The following is a 23,165-nucleotide window of genomic DNA, read 5'->3' on the forward strand; positions in this document are numbered from 1 at the left end:
CTAAACGTGGGTATAAGCTCAAGTTCAAGAATGCTAAATTACATTGCATTAGTAAGAATGGCAAAAATATCACTATTTCTCTTCACTTTAATCTCAAATTGCCACACAACAATCTTTTTAAGGTTACCTGGATCTTATTAGAGAATTATGAGCTGGAAGACAGGTTAGTAGCCACTGTGATGACTTTGTGAATCTTTTGGAGGATAAAGTCATACAGATATACATTTTCTCAGAGTTGAATACTACTTGGACATGTCCTAATGAGCTAACAATACTAGTGAGAATAGGAAGAAAGGTAATTATGAACTGATTTGAATCATGGTAATTCCAAGGAAGTGGACAATATTTTCTGTGATGTGGGATCACATCATCATGTATAGATTACTTTTTTTATCAGTGACAGATGGTGATGAGGTTAGGAAAGGATTGAAAAAATAGACAAACATTAAATACAAGCATTTGACATCTTGTCTCATAACTAGCAACTTAATCCAATTAAAGAGAAATCTGGGAAAAAAATGTTTCAAATCTAAGAGGCTCTAAGAGAGACTCTTAAGATACTTCATCTTAATCAACTCTCAACCAATGAGTCTGGGAAATTTCTGTTACAGTTTCCAAGATTCTATATATACCTGAACTAACATTAATATTTCTTTACAGAAATCTGTGTAGATTTGCTTCCTTAATTTCATCCAGTTGTGTGGGACTTGACATTGGACCATTTGTTAGTGAAAACTACTGAGGAGTAGACAGGAGGGTTAGAGCAAATGACAATTAGAATTACTGTCTCTTTCTCTCATTTTCTACTTGTAAATTATTACAGTTTCTTCTTTCCCTCCTTAGTGAATTTATTGACAATGGAATGCCTCAAAGTTTTTTCCCAAACATCTAGCTGCCAAACAATTCTTTTAGAAACCTCCACTGTCCAGCATCTGAATCTTTTTAACCCAACTCAGGCCATCTCCTAATGTTTCCATATTCTCACAAGTTACTATAGACTTTTTCTCTCAATCTTTCTACACATCCCAGGCTGGAATCTTAAGACTTGGCAGGCTGTTTTTCCACTCTACATGATGTCCTGTCCAGAAGCAGATCTGCAACATCTGAAATATAACATATACACACTGCTCTCTTTCTCCTTTTTATATTCTATATTTAAAGCATGTTTATGTCACTGTAAAGGTGCATTCATGTTCCCTTTTTTTTCTTATACAGGCTCTTGGCCTTGTGCTCAATCATCTATCTTATCTAAAAAAAGAAATCTTTGACCTTGGCACAAACCCAGTCACTTCTCTCCAGTCAAGCACTTTACCCTTCCACAGTATGTCCTTTTCTCAAGAAGCCATTACTCAACCCTGTTATTTTAAGTAACTACTGGCCAGTATCCAAGTTTCCCTTTTTAAGTGAGGATGTAAAAAAAATGTAGAAAAACCATTTTGGAGAGTCCTGGAAAAAGAGGGATTTTATGGTCTCTTTTCAATATGATTTCAGCTTGGGAATTGTACTGATTTTGTATTGGTCAGTCTTATTGACAGGTTTTGTGGACTCCTTGGCTTCTGAGGCTGAAGAGAAGAACCTCGTGGATTCTAGTACCTGCACAGGGATGGAATTTTTCTTCTGAATTGAAATATATTATTAATTGATCTAGTATATTTTCAATGTGCAAAATATCAACAATAAGTATCCTATTATCTGGAAGTGCATCCAGATTTATACATTTTAAAAAGTAATAAAAAATTCTTTACGTTAGGTTTTACCTCAACACATTAGTCATAAAAGATCACTTGAGTAAAAATTTGTTGCACAACATTAAAACCATATGTTATATTGTGACCCAATAGCTGCAAATGATACAAAATAGCATACTACTACTAATAAAGATGGTGATGAAATAATATCATTTTCATACGCCTCTTATCATGATTTAGACGAGGGAATTTATAATAAAGAATACTGCAGAATTTTTCTTTTGGTAAAATAGCTTGTTCAAGGGCTTTCCTGTGACCAAAGAGAATTGCTTTCCACTACCACAATAGTATTTAATGTGTAGTTTCTGCAAACAACTGAACTTTTATCAATCCATATGTACCAGTAAGAAATAATAATGTTTTATGACTTTCTAGATATATTTCCCTATTCATTAAATAATAATATATATAGAACAAACATTTTAAATATCAGCTGTGTCAGCTTTTCAAAATGTACAAATCTAGCAGTTGTTTTGGTGTTTCCTGGTACACTTAGATTTAAACGTGGTTAATTTGGCTTAGCATGCTGAGCAAATGAAGGCAATCTGGTTAGCTCAATTTATTGTACAAATCCTGATAATTGGTTAATTCATTACATTGTGGGCCTTCCCCATCGTCCACATCAATTTTCCTCTTTATTTTGTGGTAAGGAATTGGGTAAAGCATATATTTAAAGCAAGTGATATAAACAGAGAAGGAACCATTTGTAGAAAAGCTGGGAAGTAACAACCTGTGAAGTTTGCTTATGATCTCCTAAACTGAAGCAACTCTTCAGAGATTTCATCATCATTTGCCTAGGTACATAAGGAATACTGCCCAACGTTCCCATTGAAAGTGAGTTGGTTTAGGGAAGCTCTCTTGGTTTGTTTATTAAATTTATATGGTAAAAATAAATAGAAAAGCTAATTTTTTTAGAACAATGCACAACAAAAATGTAAAACTATGCAGAAAACCGAAACCAAGGACACAGATGGGGAGAAGATATTTTTACCCTATTAGAAGGTCTATTAGTAGGGTCCTTCTGACAGACAAACCTATCAGCCTATTTTATATAATATTGAGGTCATTCAGATCATCAGAATGAAGTATTAGCCATATGTTTATGATACCTAACTGTACTGCGCTCTATAATACTCTATAAGGAGTAATCCGTATTCTTGAACATAGTCTAATCTTGACAATGGACTATATGATAGCAAACTAACTAAAATTAAATGACGAAAAATGAGATATTGTTGATAAGGAGAAAAATGAACCAAATTAAGGATAATTTTATATTGGGAAGATCCTTGATCTCATGTATTATTGGATTACAACTATCAGCTATATTAAGGAATGTGGTTAACCAACTGTGACTACTATACCAACTGTAACCCTTTCAGAGTTAGCCCGACTTGGTGACAATGATTTATGCCTTGGTTTTGACAACTGCAAGACACTTGATAATGGAGCTATATTTAAAAGATGTTTATATATTGCAGTCAATAGAAAATATGTACCTGATTTATAACTACTGCAAGATACAGGAATTACCTGTATTAAGCGATTTATATGATTACTAGGAACACTTTAAGGAGTTGATATCTAAAACCAAACTTCATTTTCTTTTCCTTTGGAAATTTTTATAAGAATACACAAGGAAACTGGTACATAGTATAATTTATTAGGTACTTTCATGAGTATTTATTACCAACTAAATGCATTTATATTTGCTAAAAGATATGCAAGTAATATTTTTCCATGTTGGGAAATATATCAATTTCCTTCTAGAGGCAAAAAAAATCAAATTATTTGATTCTCATAATTTGTGATCTGGAGCCAGACATAATTATTACAAAAAGCATTAAAGCAAAGTTCATAAAAATCAGTGCAAAACATAATACAGCCCAATGTATTTTTATTCTCCACAAAAGCAATTTATAATACTCTCTGATTCCTTGTTTGTTCATGGATGGCTAAAACGACAATGTGGTCCCTATCTAATACTTCATATATAAAAGAATTATGAATAGGAAATGGATAGATGGTTGCTTTCTGATTTGACTAAAATCCATTAACATCACTTATTTGTTTCAGCTTGTGCCTAGCTTCCTAAAGAGCTTTAAAACTGTGAGGAAGGAAATTAAACTGATTAGTGTTAGATTGTTGGAGAATCTGAAATACTAAGCAGAATAGATCTATAGCACTGTGTTATGTCATTGTAATTTGATAAACATATATAACTTTCCAGATGCGTGTATGAAATTATTAGCAGGGTAATCAAAAGGAGATTAAATATATAATGATTTCAAGCCTCTTTGCCTTTATTATAAGCATTCCATTGAAATGATTGAACTCCAGATTTGTAAATACACACATAAATGTTCCAAATATGTATGTCTTATAAATCTTATATATGTGCCAGAAGAATGAACAGTAAAAATGTGTGTATTTGTATGTATATTTGGGTACAAGATATTCAAAGCAGATAGCAGATAGATCTGTGAAAAGGTACATTTTACCTCAGTCCAGATTATTGCAGTGGTGTGATTCAAAGCATCATCCTGACTTGGAAAATGAGTTGCTCTGCTTCAGTGCCTTGAATCAAAGTGGGCTAACTCAATTTGTCCAGGTACTTGGATCCTATGGAAAGGAGTTTCTATAAATGCACAGTGAATGAACAGTGGCCAGACTGAGGTGAGGTAGTCACTCCAAAGAAGTTTCTGATCAAAGGTTTATGGAATCAAAGCCTCCTCAAAGATTTAACCATCCTAACAGCACTCCAATAGATAAATCGAATTTATGTTTTCAACAGCACTAACAGTGACAGCATGTTGATAGGGCACTGAAATATCACAAGGATGAAAATAGATTAAAAGATTTCTAATACAAAGCTACCAGATTATGAAGAGTTTTAAGGTGAAAACTAGTATTTTGAATTTAACTCAAAACAGATCAAAAGCAATACCCTAGACATGACTGCTATAGTTTGGCAAAATTGCCAATTCCTAATTATAATGTGGTGCAGTCATATTCACAATATAAATACAACTTCAAAATATGAATACAACAGTTTCCAGTCTATCTTCAATGTCCTGCCCATAATACATTAGAGCAAGTTCCATTGAAATTTGTCAAAATATAGATTCCTTGATTCAACAACAGAAAGAACTACGTACCATTTATTATCAGAAGACTAGTAGCAGCTTTTCTGCTAACTATTTTTTCTTAGAAGGCAAAAGCTTTTGTGAGCTGCAGTGAAAGACTCGGCCATACTGAGTGGCAAGATGGAACCACTCCACACACCTGCTGAAGCTTGCAAAATTTAACAACATTTGCTAGTGAAAAAAGATGCTATCTGACTCTTCCTGATGTTTTGGCAGCAAACATTAACCAGGTTCTTCCTCTGCTTTGTCTACAATAAGAAGCAGTTTATTAATCTCTCGCAATAAAATATATGAAAGTGTTTCCATTTAGATAGTTGTGGCTGGGAGTTTTTTGAGTAAGAAATTATACTGCATGATTCTGCTTTTATTTATTCATTTTTATTTATTCACTTTATGGTATTGAAATCCAAATACTCAACTGAAATAGCAATTGATAAGATTGCCCACGAATGGTTATATAAAGAGCTACTTCTAAGCATACTGTACTTAGCTGCCCCAAACAGATTTCTGAAGCATATATCCAAGCCTGATAGAAATTGGCTTGTGTATATTCTTCATATATATTTCGGATGTCTTCTTTCCTTTTGGATGACACTAATGTACAAATCTAAATGTCATAAAATCATAAAAAGTAACCATATAAATAATTCCTCTTTGCAATACTTGACAAAACTCACACACATTTTAATGTTTCAGTTTTATGCACTTTCCATCAAGGGAATGAGCCAATGAGATAATATAAAAAAAGGAGAATGTTATGATATCAGGTTACAGTAAATTTTGTAAAATACTTTACAGCTGCAATTTCATGATTAGGTTGGCTGCAGAAGGAAAACTTGGTTAGCAAAAATTGACTTCTGCCACTTCCTTATCTGAATTTCAAGGATATAAAGAAACATACTTTACTGCCATCAGATATTATTAATCACAGAATTTGTCCATCAGACAATTTTGTATCATCTTTTTATCAAACTAAGAAATGAACTGTGTCTCAGCTTGACTTCTAACAAATCAAGCACCTTCTTAAGCACCAACCTTTTTCTCATTTTCATTATAGAACTTCTTTCTCCCTTCCTCTGAGTTATTGGAATATATCAGCACTTTTATATACAAAGCCTTAAAAAAGCAGAATGGTTTTGAGTAATCTCTCGTAGTATGCAATTTACTCTTCAGTATTTCCTTAAACCTTTGATGCCTTTCATATTCAAATAGTGTTCCAGCATCTAATTTTTAAAAGTTCTGCTTTTGTGGCTAAATGATTCATGGATACTTCAATGTCAACACTGAGCATATTGTTATACAGCATATTTTTCAATGGCATAAAATCAACTAGTTTACAGTGACTTGAAAATAGTTCACAGATAGATATAGATACAATAGATATCTATATATCTACATAGATATAATCTAATATTCCATTTATCTTCATTCATTATAATCTAATTATCTATCTATCTATCTATCTATCTATCTATCTATCTATCTATCTATCTATCCCATTCTCTTTTATTAATTGTTCAAATCTATAAGCAAACAAAAGTCATCAGAGTGGGAAAAGATTTGCAAAACTAATGCTGCTTAACTGTACCATCCAATACTTTTTACAAATTTCAGTGCTTCCCAGGGCAAGGCCCAAAATAATTTAATATAAATTTAATTCTGAAAGGTGCCTTTTCTTGATTTACCAAATTTAGGAAACTTTAAGGTGGCAATTTTTTCCTGTGCCTTATTTTAACAGAAGAATACTCCCATAGTTTTTTAAAAAAGTATGCGGGTTATGATTCAGAAGTCACAAACTTTTCTGAAGTTATAGGTCAGTAAAATGATGACCCAGATTGTTGGGGGCAATATGCTGACTCTGTAAACTGCTTAGAGAATGCTATAAAGCACTATGAAGTGGTATATACTGTAAGTCTAAGTACTATTGTTATTACTGTAGCGCTTTCAATGAAGTTGTGTTTCTTCTTAATCATTTACTTACCGTATTTTTCAGAGTATAAGATGCACCAAAAGTAAGACACACCTTAGTTTTGGGGGAGGAAAATAAGAAAAAAGCTGATTGGCAGGTGGATTGGCCTCCCGGAATATCCCCAATCAGCTGTTCCCAGAGGTACATTACTGCATTATATTTTTTAAAAATTTCTTTTGCTTATAGTATTTCAGAATATCTAATGTATTATTTCCCCACCCCATCAATTGTAATTATAAACTAAAATAAATAAATTCAATCTAAAAATACATAAAACACTGTTAAAAAAACCTAGAACTTGATATAATATTGGTAATATTACCATTATTAAAAATCATTTTTAAAAATGATTTTACTGCTATTGTTACTATAGATTCTATTTTCTGCCTCTCAGGACTCTATGTTTGGATACATATATTTTTAAATGGATTGTTTTTAGCAGAAAATGGCAACTAAAATAAATAAAGCAGTAAAGTAATAATTATATATATATATATATATATATATATATATATATATATATATATATATATATATATATATATGAGTTCAGTGGTGGGTTTTCTAGATTATCAGAACATGCCATAAAAACATATACTGCTGGAAAAATAACAGACTACAGTTGTTCAAAATAATGGATTTTCGTGAGTAGTAGCCCATGCAGTGATGATTCTGATTGTGTGTGTGCACTTATTTAACTTATAAAAATATGGATGCAACTATGTTTATTAGGAGTGCAATTTTAGAGTTCAGTAGTAAGGGATAAAGACATTTTAGTAGTGTCTTCTGAAACATTTTACATACATTATTGGTTCTCTGCAAGATTAAAATGCATTACAAAAAATACATTTTCCTGTATTTTGAGAACATTGCTGTGATTACTTTTTATTCTCATAATAACCATAACATGCTTTAATTAAAATAATGGACTTGTGTCCTGGGTACTTGGTCTAAAATTGTCTACCCTTTTACATTGCCTGTACATGCTTACTACTTTCTCTCCCCATTTGTTTCCTGTGCCTCTTCTTAGTTCTGACTTCCCCATGGCTAAAATTCTTGTTTCTCACTGAGATGCCAAATGACTGAACAGTAGGAGACTGCCTATAGTAAAAAGATGGGAAAAGTTCAGAATGATAACTCAGGAATCAGCAGGCAAGCATTTCATATAGTGCCTTCTCAGTGACAATTGATACACTAGCTAAGGGACTGCTAAGAAAAATTGCACTTTTCTTTATCATTCCAGAGCAATGAAGAATTTTGCTTCAAAGATTTTCTGTCGCTATATGAGAAAGATAGGGTCTGCATTCATGAAATAAGGAGGATAAAGGTTTTCTCAATAAAATTACAAAGAGAGGGGATAGGTGCTACACTGCTCTCATTTCACATTTTAAAAGATGGAGAAAAGTGTGAGGGTCATTTTCCTCCTAAAAGCACTATAGGTTCACCAAAAATTACTGCATTGGATGAAGAAATTTTTAGGTTAAGTGATTTGTATTGGATCAAACAATGAATGATATTTGCAGAAATGCAACCATGCATGTCCTTCATATTATCCCGTTTCAGGGGAGACAACCTTATGCAGCCCACAGAAAAGAAAAAATATTTAGCCAAGAAATTAAAGCATGAGATAAAAAAAGAAAAGCTAAACTAGTTGGCATTATTCATTACATCCCTCTGTATTCCCGTATCCTTGAAAAATGTCCTTGCTTTCAATACATCATGCAAATCTTTGTATATCTCCTTTTATTCTGTATAATTCTCACCATTCCCTTTTTGAAAGGATCATTCACTGAACTACAGTTTTCTTAATTTTCCCATTTCCCTCAATCCTTAATTCTTTATACTATTATATATATGTAGGTCTTTGGTTATTCGGGTCTTCTCCCACGTAAAATTGGAAGTGTCTTGGCGACGTTTCGACGAAGTCTCATTCGTCATCTTCACGCTGATGTTCTCGGCTTCGTGCTTCCAGGAGCAATGTGAGATCGCAGCTGTCTCTTCCTTTTAACTGCTAGTGTGGGTGTGAGCTGATTGGGTGGGAACTTGGCTGTGTTCTGATTGGGTGGAGGTGTGTTCTGATTGGTTAGGGGCTTGGCTGTGCTCTGATTGGATGGGGGGTTGGTTGTGCTCTGATTGGATGGGGGGTTGGTTGTGCTCTGATTGGATGGGGGTGTGTTCTGTTTGGGTGGGGGCTTGGTTGTGCTCAGCTTAGTCTGAGTTGCAGGGGGATTTGAGCTGGTGAGTTGCGTTGTTGTTGTTTGGCTTCGTGTTTGTGGCCGTGCGAGCTCTTCATGGTGGGTGTCAGTCTGCTTCATGTATGGATTGGAGGGGTTTAAAGTGGCTAATGATGCAGCTGCGGTCTGGCTTCTGGTCCTTGGTCATGGCTCATTATCAGTGTGGGTTTGAGTCTGCTTTCTGCGTGGATGTGTGGTGGTGACATCCTGTGTGGCTCTCGTGAGTGTGGGTCTGGTGTCATTCGTCGTGTTAGGGACTCGTTTGTCAATAAGGGCGGGTTTCCAAATGGCTGGTAGGCAGGAGGTATCGTCTCGTTTGTTCATGCTGTGTGGGCGTTTTTCTATCTCGATGGCTTCTCTGATTATTCTGTTGTTAAAGTGTTCAGTTTTGGCGATAGTTCTGGTCTTTTTAAAGTCAATATCATGTCCTGTGGCTTTAAGGTGTTGGACCAGGGAAGAAGTTGGTTCCTCTTTTCTGACTGAGTTCTTGTGTTCTTCTATGCGTGCACTTATTCGTCTGTTGGTTTGTCCGATGTATGTGGTGGGGCAGGCGGTGCATGGGATTTCATATACTCCTTGATTTTCTAACTCAATTTTGTCTTTGGGGTTCCTTAGGATGGTGGATATTTTTCGGTTTGTGCAGAATGCTGTCTTGATGTTATGTTTGTGGAGGATTTTGCTTATTCTGTCTGTGATGCCTTTTATGTATGGGAGGAGGGCTTTGCCGTTTTCTTGTTCTCTGTCTTGGATTTTAGTGGGGGTTTCTTTTTGGATTAGGTTGGTGATCTTATTTCTTTGGAATCCATTGGATGTTAGTACGTTAGTGAGAGTGTGTAGTTCGGTTTTTAGGTGTTGTTCGTCAGCTAAGCGTTTTGTTCTGGAAATGAGTGTCTTGGCTACAGAGTTGATCTGGGCAGGGTGGTGGTGTGAGAGAGTGCGTGCAGATAGCGGTTTGTGTGTGTTTTCTTCTGGTAGATAGTGTGTCCTAGGGAGCCATTGGATTTTCTGTAGACTAAGACATCCAGGAAGGGAAGTTGGTTGTTCGCTTCTGTTTCCATGGTGAACTGTATTTTGGGGTGTAGGCTGTTGAGGTGTGTGAGGAAGTTGTCCAGTTTTTCTTTCCCATGTGGCCAGATTATGAAGGTGTCGTCTACATATCTGAGCCAGAGTTTGGGTTTGTGATCAGATTTTTCTAGAGCTTGGGTTTCAAAGTATTCCATATAGAGGTTGGCAATGACAGGTGAGAGAGGTGATCCCATGGGTGCTCCTTCTATTTGTTTGTATTTCTGTCCATTATAGATGAAGTATGTGTTGGATAGGCAGTGGTTGGTCAGATCTAAGATGTACTTGGGGGGGGGTTATATTTGTCTTGGATAACTGTCAAGGCTTCTTTGATTGGTACTTGGGTGAAGAGGGATATGACATCGAAGCTCACGAGTAGGTCACTGGGCTGTAAGTTTTGTTGCTTTATGATGTCTATGAACTGGAATGAGTTTTTTACGTATGAGGTGATGGATTCTGCATCGGGCTGTAGTTGTTTGGCGAGAAATTTGGCTAGGTTTTGTAGAGGTGAGCCTATGGAGCTGACTATGGGTCTAAGTGGGGTTCCTTCTTTGTGTATCTTGGGGAGACCATAAAGCTTAGGGCATCTGGATGATTTCTCTCTGGGAATGATTCTTTGCTGAATCTCTTTGCTGATGGGGGAGGCTTTTATTTTATTTTATTTATATATATTTTAATTGTTTTTTAATATTTGTATTTTATGTTTTTTAATTCTGGCTGTACACTGCCCTGAGTCCTCAGGGAGAAGGGCGGTATATAAATTTTAAATAAATAAATAAATAAATAAATAAATAAATAAATAAATAAATTTGTTCTGCCATTCAATCTTTATTTATTTTCTCTGTATCAATATAGATACAATTTTCTCTGAATCTCAATATAGAGATCACTCATCTTTATATTATATCCCCATTGTTTCAGTAGCTATTCATTTTTAACTTAACTTTGTTTTATTACACAAAGTTCGTAAACACTTCCCCCTTGTCTCATTCAACTTACTTTTGTTTCACACATATGTTTTGGGCTCTTCTAAAATGCTTAAATTCCAGGAGAAAATCCTTTTATGTATCAACTTGACTTTGAGACAGATTTTAATCTATATTTTTGATATCTCTATTCTTTTGGATTATATATCTGCTAAATGGAAATTCATAGTGGAAACAAAATGAATTTTGCATGCCATTCTTATTGCTAAGAAATTGTACCTCATTTTATTGGAAATAAAACGTTATGCTCCAGTTACTCAATAGAATAAGCCCCTCATGTTACTTGTATCTTATTTATTTTTTTACTAAATTTATATGGCCACCCATCTCAATTATATGACTCTCAGTATGATTTTAACAATTAAAAGGAAAATAAAAACAATAAGCTAGAACTATAAATAATGTAACATAAAACAGTAGCCAGGCAACAACATATAAGAAACAAGCTTACTGATAGTTATTTAGAAATGAGTTATTTACAGAGCTATATTATGTATGAAGAGTTATAATGAAATATAGTAATATTTCATTGAAATCTCTGGGCAAAATGCTGTGTGTGTTTGTTTGTCTTATTTTATTTAATTAACAAAAGACAAAAATAAATTAATAAATAAAAACAAATGTTTCTCCTTAGTACTTATATTTCTTTTAAATATATTGTAATGAGCAGCATAAACATCCATTTTTGGTTCTTTCTATATTGAATTCTTCACTGCATACTGACCAATATTTTTTTATCAGTATCAATATTAGTAATATTTATCCATATAATTTCCTATTTTTAATAAACATTGTATTGAGTCAGAAATTAATTTACTTGCTGTAATTTATATATACAGTATTTATATGTAACTAGTAATTAATAGTTCTCTTTTTCTACAGGCCTAATATTTTGATACATTTTAGATTCATACTTCTTGTCCTATTGTACATTCTTTCTAAAATTCACTGCAAAACATTCAAATGCTCAGCTAACACAGCACTATCTAGTTACCAAATAAACAAGATTGCTGTTTCCAACAAATATGCATTTAATATCACTCTAAGCTTTTCACAAATTCTTTAAAGACGAAAAGACATCATACATCACAACCATTCTCTATGTATTCCATTTATTTTCATATCTGCTTTGTCCACCAAGTGCCATATTTATATTATTTTAATTTTATTTGCAGATTCATTTTCTTTTGCTTCAACCTACATATTAGGTTTCAATCTTCCGTATGCCATGACCTATATCACATGGGCCCATTTGATCTCTACTGGGCATTATGCGTTTGGTAAATCAAAGTTTCCACATAATGCTTATTAATACAATAAATCAGTTCTTGTATTATCAACAATTATCAACTTTATTAATACTAATGCTACATTCCCTGCTGTAGTAAGGATAGTACTAGTTAGTTTTGACACATTTTAGCCAGCAAAGGAAACTCCCTAACCAACTTAATATTTCCTTTCCCCCACCTTCTGGGAGCTATAAATAGTGTATTTACACACACTCTCAATGTAATATTATTTTCCCTTTACTTTCCCTTTACTAAACCATTCTTATTTGGGAGTTGAGGGGAAAGAAAAGAGGTTAAATTATCTAAAGGTAAGATTATTTTTAATTTATTCCAATTTATTTCTTTTTGTAAGCAACAACAACACATTCCCATTAATGTTCAATGTCAGTCCATACAAAACAGAAACAAGACCAATAAGTTTGGAAGGTGTTATTGCCATGTTGTAAACTTTCCTAAGAATAGTCAGGAATTATCTTCAAATCTGAATCACCAGTGATTTGTTTTCAGGAACGAAGCAGAGACGAGAAATTGCACAAGCCGGTTCAAATACTAGGTCAAGGTCCCTCATGGAGGGCAAGGAACAGAAGCAAACATGTTGAGTCAGTGAGTTGCTTTCAGGGGAGTGAAAAATGTGTGGTGGCTGCTTGTATATATTTCAAGATGTTGGTTGGTGTGACTTGATTAAAGTGATGCTTACCCCTCCTGTCAGTGAGATTTTCCAATCATCTTTGTTCTGCTCATCATAGCTGCTGGCATATTATTAGGCTAGGTGTTCTGCAAGAATCTATCCCCTCATGACCTGAATGAATCCTTAGCTGCTAAACTTCATGGTCTCTGATAACTGCCATAGTATCTGATTGCCTACCAACTTTTCAAACTGATTGTCTGGTCTTCCTCGTTAATTCTTGACTCCAAAAATTCAGAGAAGATCATAACAGTACAAACCTTTTCAAGGCAGTTTGCAAAATAAAATAGCCCACTCATAAGTGTCAATGTTAATATTACAAAGTGCTGTCTATAAATACAGACCCCAAATGCAATAAAGATAAAATATAAGTAAATTAGTATGTTTTCCTAAAGGTTTATAATGAGGTGGGTTAATAATATGTTGTTGATAAGGGTTCATTGTTTTGGAGACCACTGCAGAAAATGTGTCCTTGAAATCAACCAATCTCAGAAGCTTGCAAATAGCATCTTACAGCTTTTAGAATACCGATAGAATATGCTGGCTCCCAGACTTAGCACTGAGTAGACAAATTTTTGGTAGTCAAAGGCTGCACTTACATTTTAGAGAGAGATAAGCATTTCAAAGTTCATGTGCATACATCACAGAAACTCTTTGTGCATGTGCATGCATGTGAGAGGCATCTATTCTAGGCATATCCTAAAATTCATATTTCTTTCTCACCTGAAAATAATAGGAAAATTGTTGTCAGTGGTCAGCAGTCATGGATAGAGTAGACTCAAAGTTTCCCCCACAAAAAAGTAGAGGACTCCATACAGCCTTAGATTGTTTGCCCCTAGACTTAGGATCCTTTTATGCACAATGAATGATAGTTCACTTACCAGTGAAGAGTGGAAATATGCAACTCTAGGCATAGAATTCATTTTGCCCCATCACAATCCATTGTACTGGTCTCTCCATTAGTATAATCAGAAATATATTATTCAGCTTACATCCAGTTATTTGGAAGCTCAGTGTAAGCAACCTTGTAGAAAGTAGACAAAAAATATAGGCTGAAAAATTTTTTGGAAGAAGAATATCAAGAAAGTTAAAAGAACCATTCAAATAACATGTTATTTTAAAGTAATTTTATTGGAATACCTTAGAAAGAAACCATGAGAATGTTAACATTTGATGAAGGTTGAATTTGCTGCTGCACATACTATATATACTTTGCAAATCAGGAGAAAAAGCAATGACCTTTGCAGTTCAGATTGTGAATACATAGTAGAAAGGTAATGGCATGTCTATCTATCATTGAAATAGACTGGAGACATTGGGAAAAATAATGATTATTTGTAAACCAACTAATAGATTCCCAAGGACAGATCATGTGGTTACATATTGCTTTGAATATGAATGATAGAAGCTTGAAAGAAATACCCAAAGAAAAAAAAGTTATGCCAGAATTATTTGGTCGTTTTGTTTTAGAATGCATATTTTTATTACTTTAATGTATAAGAGAGAACAGGGAAGGGGAAAGGTGGGGCAAAGGGAAGCGAGAGGAAACTGCAAAATATGTATACATGTATAATTAATTAGAAAGCGTTTTCAATTAACAGCATGCTGAACTCTGACAAGTCCCAGTTTTTATTTGCTTGATGGTTTAAATATTTAGTGAAATAGCTACAATACATAATGTAGTATGTTTGCTTATATAGATGTAGCATCCTCAAATACATGCTTGCCAGATAGAGCTCATTCTTATATACTGCTTCTGAGACATGGAGACCCTTTATTAATTTTTTCTGAAAAATAAATCCTCATGACATCGCCTCGATCTCATCTCATCCCATCCCCCACCACCTACTGTCTCCCAAACTGTCTTTCGTTTTCCAGTTTGGAAGTGGTGTTTCACTTCTCCCAACCATACATCACTATGCAGGCACCTAGGACACTTCAGTGATAGACTAGAAATCAGGACATCAGGAAAGCAGGAAACCATATTGCATATCCATATACGCTTGCCTTTGGTTTTGAAAGCTGTGAATAAATCCTTGTTTTTGGGGAATGGGGAATTCATCCTTGCATATAAATCCAGTCAGTCCTTGGAAATGATGCAGTTCAAAGCTTTTAGGGCTGGGCTTAGCTTTAAGCAGTAGAATATAGCCTTTTGCTCATTCCAGACATGGGAACTCTAGCTGTCTGCCACTCATTTACTCTTAACATGGATTGTACATCTAATTCTCATTGTTGAATTCAAGGACAGTTTCTTGGCTTGTTTTATCCATTGCCAAAAGTTCAACTCTCCATTTTATTACTAAAAGATGGAAAGCACTAGTAAATGGTGCACATCAGCTCCCGTTGGCCCTGGATGAAACACTATATCTGGACCCATACCAGTCGGGTTTCAGGCCTGGGTACAGCACAGAGAAGGCATTGGTCGCACTGGTGGATGATCTCTGGAGGGCTCGGGACAAGGGATATTCCTCTGTCCTGGTCCTATTAGATCTCTCAGTGGCTTTTGATACAATTGACCATGGTATCCTACTGCGACGCCTTGAGGGGTTGGGAGTGGGAGGCACTGTTCTACTTCTCCAGGCACTTGCAAGCGGTGTTGGTGGAGGGACAGAGGTCTGCCGCGAGGCCGCTCACTTGTGGGGTCCCTCAGGGGTAGGTCCTCTCTCCCCTTTTGTTCAACATCTATATGAAGCCGCTGGGGGAGATCATCCGTGGTTTTGGGATGGGGTATCATCAGTATGCTGATGATACCCAACTTTTTATATTCACCCCGAATCAGCCCAGTGATGCCTGCGACGTGGATGTCCTGGTGCCTGGAAGTGGTGCGGCTCTGGATGGGGAGGTACAGGCTTCAGCTCAACCTTGCCAAGTCGGAGTGACTGTGGGTACCGGCATCTTGGTTCCAAGGGAATATTCCATCGCTGGTTATAGAGGGTGAGGTGTTGCCCCCTATTGATAGGGCACGCAACTTAGGCATCCTCCTGGATTCATGGGTGACTCTGGAAGATCATGTTACGACCGTGACCAGGGGGGCAGATTCGTCTGGTGCACCAGTTGCGCCCCTACCTGGATCGTGATGCCCTACGCACAGTCACTCATTCGCTCGTCACCTCCTGGATCCACTACTGCAATGCTCTCTACATGGGGCTGCCCCTGAAGACCACTCGGAGGTTTCAGCTGGTGCAGAATGCGGCCACGCGGGTAGTGATGGGAGTGTCCTGACACTCTCATGTTACACTCCTCCTGCGGGACCTGCATTGGCTACCAGTTGCCCTCCGGGTGAGATTCAAGGTGCTGGTAATTACATATAAAGCCCTACGTGGCTTAGGCCCGGGGTATTTGGCAGACCATCTGCAGCCAGCGACTGCTCCCCATCGCCTGGTGCATTCCCACAGGGAGGGCGTCCTTGGGGTGCCATCGGCCAGACAATGTCGGCTGGTGACCCCTAGGGAGCGGGCCTTCTCTGTGGGCACACCTACCCTGTGGAATCAGCTCCCCCTGGGGTTCTGGATGGCCCCTGACCTTTGCTCTTTCCGCCGTGGCCTTAAAACATGGCTATTCCGCCTGGCCGGCTTGGACTGAAGGGGTTTTAGAGGGGATTTTAATGTTTTTTATAGTTTTATTGGGTGTTTTAAAAATTGAATTTTGTGTGTTTTATTGTTGTGAGCCGCCCTGAGTCTTTTCGGAGATAGGGCGGCATTTAAGTTCAAATAATAAATAAATAAATGTAAGAGATAAGAGCTTCTGGGAACTTAGAATGGCAAAAGGAGAAATGTTAGACCAGGGAATCAGGCAAGATGGCAGGCAAGGCAGCTCTGCCTGAAACACTCCCGCCTAACCAGCCCAGGTGCTGATATCAATACTTCTAAATGGCTTTGCTGGATCAATACACCATGAAAAGAGAAGGATCTGGGGTTGTGAATAGGGTACTGTATATGAACTTTACTGGAGTAGGAATGTTACGCAAATGCACTCCTACCTTGGTCATCCACATCTAAATTATTGTGATGCACTCTACATAGAAGACTACTTGAAAATTTGAGCTGATCCAAAATGCAATTTCTCTGACAGATACAGTATGCATGCTTCACAATTCACTGATAAATGAGGGGTCCTCAGTGTTCTCTGAGCTTGCTTGTTTTCTTGCAAATGTTTCATTACCTTAACTAGGTAATCATCATCAGTGCTAGTAAGGAATACTGTTTGCTGTCGATTTATATTCTGGTGTCTTGCCTGTGTGTGGGGGGTGGGTGGGTGGGGGGGAGGCAGTCTTAAAGATTCTTTGGTTGGGCTGTTTACTGATTGATCTTTGGCAGTTTCTTGATTAGGGTATTGCTTACTTGATTGTTGGTCTGAAATTAACCTTGAAGTTAATCTAATCTGAGTGCTGATTACTGGTGGAGAGGTGCTGGAATCTTTTTCTCTTTTGAATTATCTCTTTTGCATAGTCTATAGATATTGTTAATGTCTATGTGTCTGTTGATGGCTGATTTGTCAGAGTGCCAGGCTTCTAGATATTCCCTGGCATTTTGGGGCTTGGCCTAGTCTAGGATTGTCACATTTTCCCAACTGAAACTATGGTTTCTGAGTGTAGCTTAAAGAATGGTTCACCCAATGGTCAAATTTAAGTTCTGCAGAGCTCAGGATCTGAGTATCTTCAAGATCATCCGATTGTTTCTGGCTGCCCAATTTGATCACATAGAAAAGGCTCCTTATGGTGAGGGTTATTTGGAATGTTACTTTCAGGAACCTCAGAGGTAGGCCTTGTCAACCAATCAACTGGTTCCTCTCTTCTTTGGAACAGCATTTCCTCTGAGATCCATATTGTCAACTTACTGGGCCTTGAAAGATGATTAAAATTGGATTTTTAATCAGGTTATGGGGATAGATGTATTATGAAATGTTTATTCTTTGAATATAGTGTTCTGTTTGTATTGAGCTTGTTATTTAAGGTGACCAGACGTCCCGCTTTTGGCGGGACAGTCCCGCTTTTTAGCAATTTGTCCCGCGTCCCGCGGCGTTTCAAAAAAGTCCCGATTTTTCATTCTGCCTCCTCAGTCCCGCTGCCTCTTGAGCCCCAGCTGATGGCTAGAAGAAAAAAAAACTGTTTAAACTCTTGCCCGGGGCTTCAAAGGGCCGCCCTACAGGCAATCAGTGTAAAGAGTTTTTTTTCCCCCTAGCTAAACTGCAGAAACGAAACCGAAACCAGGATCTTTGGTGCAACGTGACAAAATGAGGCAGAGAGATTTATTTTTATTTTTATTTTTCCTCCCCAAAAAAGGTAGGTGAAAAACTGCAAACAATGGGAAATTTAGGAGGAGAGTTCAAGATTTTAAAACACAAAAGAAAAAAAAGCTGTATTTAACTAGGGAATTGTAATAATTGAGATACTATTAATTGTATATTGTGTTGAAAGCAGAAATGGTTAAGTTGTGGTTCAGAGGAATATATGGGGGAAATTATTTGGTTTATTATTATTGGTAAATATAATTAATTGATTTGTAGGAAATTGGATTGCATGGAAATAATAGGAATATTCATGTTCATATTGATTAATATACAAAAAAGATAGTTTTATAACTAATTGATTTATATTAAAATGTTGAATTTGTATTAAACAACTGTATTACATAATTACATAATTAAACAATGTGAGGATGGATATAACAATAGATGACAATGGGAAGGGGTATAATATAGAATAGAAGGGAAAAATTGAATTTGATTAAGATTAGAGATGAGGATGAAGGGTAATATTGGTTTTTTTAAAAAAATAGATGAGGAATAAATATGGCAAAAAGGAAATATAGAAATTGTAAATTTAATTGAAGTGACTAAACACTGTTTAAATTTGTGAACCGGCCAAATACTCTGTTCAAAGAAAATAAATTGTATGTTTGTATGTGTGTTTCTAATTACTGCTATTTATTCATATTTGTTCTCTTTTATTCTTTAAAGTTTAACCATTCATTCTTTATCTTAATATCTTTATATTTGTTTGGGATTGGCTTTCTTCCCTTTCATCTTTTTTATTGTACAGCAATCTTTCTCCTCAAACCTACCACCTCTCTCTTTTCTTTCCTTCTTACTTTCTCTTCCCCCCCTCTTCTTCTCCTCCCTACTTCCTCTTCCTTTCTCCTTCTCCTCCTCTCTTCCTCCCCCTCTTACCTTCACTCCTACTCTAATTTCCCTTCCCTTCCTTCATCCCTCTCTATTGCTGTATCCTTTTATGCATATGGACTACTTAGAGGGCTGAAAAAGTTATTTTTGACTGGTCCTCACACTTTTGACCAGTCCTCGAACTTACGACTGTCCTCACATTTTACATTTTTGCCCTATCTTGTCATCATGGTGAAGAGAAGCAGTTGTGAAATGAGTGACATGGTTGTTAAGAATACTGCATGGGCATAAATGTGAGGATGGTCATAAGTGTGAGGACCAGTCAAAAGTGTGAGGACCTGTCAGAAATGACTTTTCAGCCCTCTGAGTAGTCCCTATACACATAGCCATGGCCACCCGGTCACATGACCAGCTAGCCACACCTACCCAGTCACATGGCCTCCAAGCCACGCCCACACAATGAGTCACGCCCACAATGGTGTCCTTCTTACCAATGTTAAAATCTGTTCACCTTACCCTATACACATAGCCATGGCCACCCGGTCACATGACCAGCTAGCCACACCCACCCAGTCACGTGACCAGCTAGCCACGCCCACCCAGTCACGTGACCAGCTAGCCACGCCCACAAAATAAGCCACGCCCACAATGTCCCTCTTTACCAATGTTAAAATCTGGTCACCTTATTGTTATTCTGCCTGTAACCTAGAGCCTTGAAACATGTTACCTTTTTTGTCATATTTATAGCCTTATTTTACTTAATAGGTTATATAAACCACTCAGAATTAGTTACAACTGAAGCAACAAATAAGCCCATGAGATAAATAAATAAATACATTTGTGTTTCATTCAAACCAACATTTCAAGCTATATAGTACAGATAAATGGGAGTATTGAGAAATAGATAAAAATACTTATGAGCTTCTGGGGAAGAATAAATGCAGTGGAAGTGAATATGGCTTCAAGATTGTTATATACTTAGAGAGTACTGACTGTATTGATCTCACTCAGGTATTTTTAAACAAATTGATAAGTTAATGACAATTTTTAATGGAATGGTGTGATATAAGAAATGTCTCTTTTAAAGTTATATCATGTTGCAGGAACATTTTTAATTTTTCTGATTTTAAACCATATAATTGGGTCTGTCTGTTAACTTCAATAAGATATTGGAATAAAAGCAACATTGATTATGTACTATTTAACAGAAGTTTTATTATTTGGCAGTCTTGAAATACTGGCAAGTATTTGGTTCCAATTATAGTAGGAAATTTTTAATATTTCCAACACTTAAGTCAATTAAGCATATTTGGATACTATTAGGTAAGAAATTAATATTTGATTTGAACTCTCATGAGAAATTGAGAATTCAGAATTGTTTTGAGGAAAATAATGAGCTTTTAAAAGAGGAAATGTGCAATGAATAGGATGGTTTCCTTGTATATATTTATTGTATTTCTACTTCTATATTTTGAATACTTTGGAAGATTGCAAAGGAAATATAATATACTAAACAAGAAGACTACAACATATACAATACAAACATTTATTGTATTCTTTGGTTCAGATATCTTAGCAGTTTCTGAAACTTTGGTAGCATTGAAATCATTTTTAGGGAGGCTAAGCCAACAATCCAGTATTATCAATGATTTAAAAAATCATAAAAACAAGCTTTGATAATATATAAGAAATGTGGAATGTATAATTGGAGTATTCTATATTACACAACTGTTTCCCATTTTAAGGAAGATAACAAATGTTAGAAAAAAAGATTGGTTATCATCTTCCCTGTGTTAAGCAAAGAAAAATAATGAAGGTATATTAGTATGTTTTCTTAAAATATACATTGGTACTTCATTTTTGGTTAGATACCAGTGTTACAGAAAACCAGCTTTTTAGGAGAAAGATAAGGTTTAGAGATACTCCAAATCTGGTAATATAATTTAATAATATGACAGTATTTATTTATGAGTAGATTGAGTAAATACATGAACTATTGAATAGTGTAAATTCTCAGAGAAAATTAGATACATTCTATTAAAATGTCATGCTTTTTTTGTACTTTAATCATATACATATGCAGACAAAACTTGTTTGAATTGTTTGAGTTGTTATTTATTTATTATTTTCATTTTTAACTTTTAAGTAAAAGCACCTTTTGCCAGCCTCATTGTAGAAACACAATAAAGCTCAACTATAGGTACAACGCAGTTGATGTCAACATAATTTCCTCCTAACATGTTAAATAGCTGTGGGTGAACCCATGGATGTACAAAGAATGAATCTTAGATCATATATTCCATTAATATATATGTATGTATGTATGTATGTATGTATGTATGTATGTATGTATGTATGTATGTATATGTATATAAAGTCCTTTGGGTCCAATAGCACTATTGCATAGACTTATAATGAAACATCAGTTTATGTATGCGTAAAGCTAAAAGGCTTCTCTGTTTTTAACTATTCTCTTTGGGGAGCAGATTTTTTTGGGGAAAAAAAATCTGCAGGGAAAATTAACAAACTAAATCTGAGGATGGGTTACATTTATTTTCTAAACTATATTAGGTAGCAATGAGGTCTCATCTATCTCTGCTTAAGAACTGGGTGTTGTTTTAAGTTCTATATATTTAAGTATTTTAAGTATTCTATGGCCAGCTGCTTTGAACAGACAAGGCTTTTCTTAGTACTTCCTGGAACATTTATTGCTCTGGAATCTTTATGAAAAGGATACTAATTGTTTAGAATTTTCTATTGTATTTTTGACAAATTTAAGATCAACATTTGGTGCTAGAAGAAACCTATAACCCCCAGCCACTTTTCTTAATATCCACTGCATTTATCATCCAGACAAGGAGAAACAGTAGTTCCTAAGCCTTCTTATGAACCATAGCTCATGTCATTTCAAGTGACACGGGGACGAGAAGGGACAGCAGGACTCATGTTGCTGAATAAAGAATTGAAGCAGTTTTGTATGAAAAGCTTAAAATAGGCCAGTTTGAAGTCCAAATTCTAAGAGTTTCTATCTGAGCTTTTAAGAACATAACTATCTGGTTTCAATCTGATTCTTAGGCATAACCTTCTCTAATCTCCAGATATATTGGATTTCAAATCCCCAAATCCCTCAAGATAGCTATGCTTTGACAGGACAGTTGCAAGCCAACATCAAAATAGATCAGATGGACTAGAGATATTATGGTGGGAAGTACCATTTCAGATATTAAATAGAAGATGTTTTGAATACTCCTAAATGTATTCATGCAAATTCATTTTTAAAAATAGCTCAGCAAAACAGGTGAAGAATTCTTGCTTTTTCTTGGCAAAAAGCCTGCTTGCCTGCCAGCTAGCATTTTGCTTCCCAAATGCTTTTATATTCTATCTAAAATGGTCTCAGATTCCTTCAGCCTCAAAAACACAAAATGTCAGGACCAGGGTGGGTTTTGAGTTGGCAGTTTTGAATTGAAACAACTGAGCCATTTTGAACAATGCATTTTTTCCTATTTACAGTATACAGGGTGATTTAAAAAAGCATTATACTTCACAATAAGGAAAATTATAACTGAAAATCTCCTCTAATTTTAGGAAATATAAATTCTTAATAAAATCTTGGCTTATGCTTCTTTTCATGAAAAAGGGTAGTAATGATTAGTAAGTCAACAGAATTTAGTAAACCAAAGTTAATATTAGTGATACAATGTCATTGGTATCAACTGACATCCAACCAGAAACTGGCATCTAACCAAACTTTCTAATTTTATGAGAAATGGAACAAAACTATATTAGGTCATTTTTTACCTCTGTCGAAATAACAGCCATCTAACTAGATATTGGCATCTCACCAAAACTTTCTCATTTTATTAGAAATAAAAGAACACTATAATAGGTCATTTTTCACCTCTGTTGAAATAACATAATAAGAAAAT

This window comes from Pantherophis guttatus, chromosome 8 (assembly GCF_059756535.1).
Source record: "Pantherophis guttatus breed Tessera chromosome 8, ASM5975653v1, whole genome shotgun sequence".
Classification (NCBI taxonomy): domain Eukaryota; kingdom Metazoa; phylum Chordata; class Lepidosauria; order Squamata; family Colubridae; genus Pantherophis; species Pantherophis guttatus.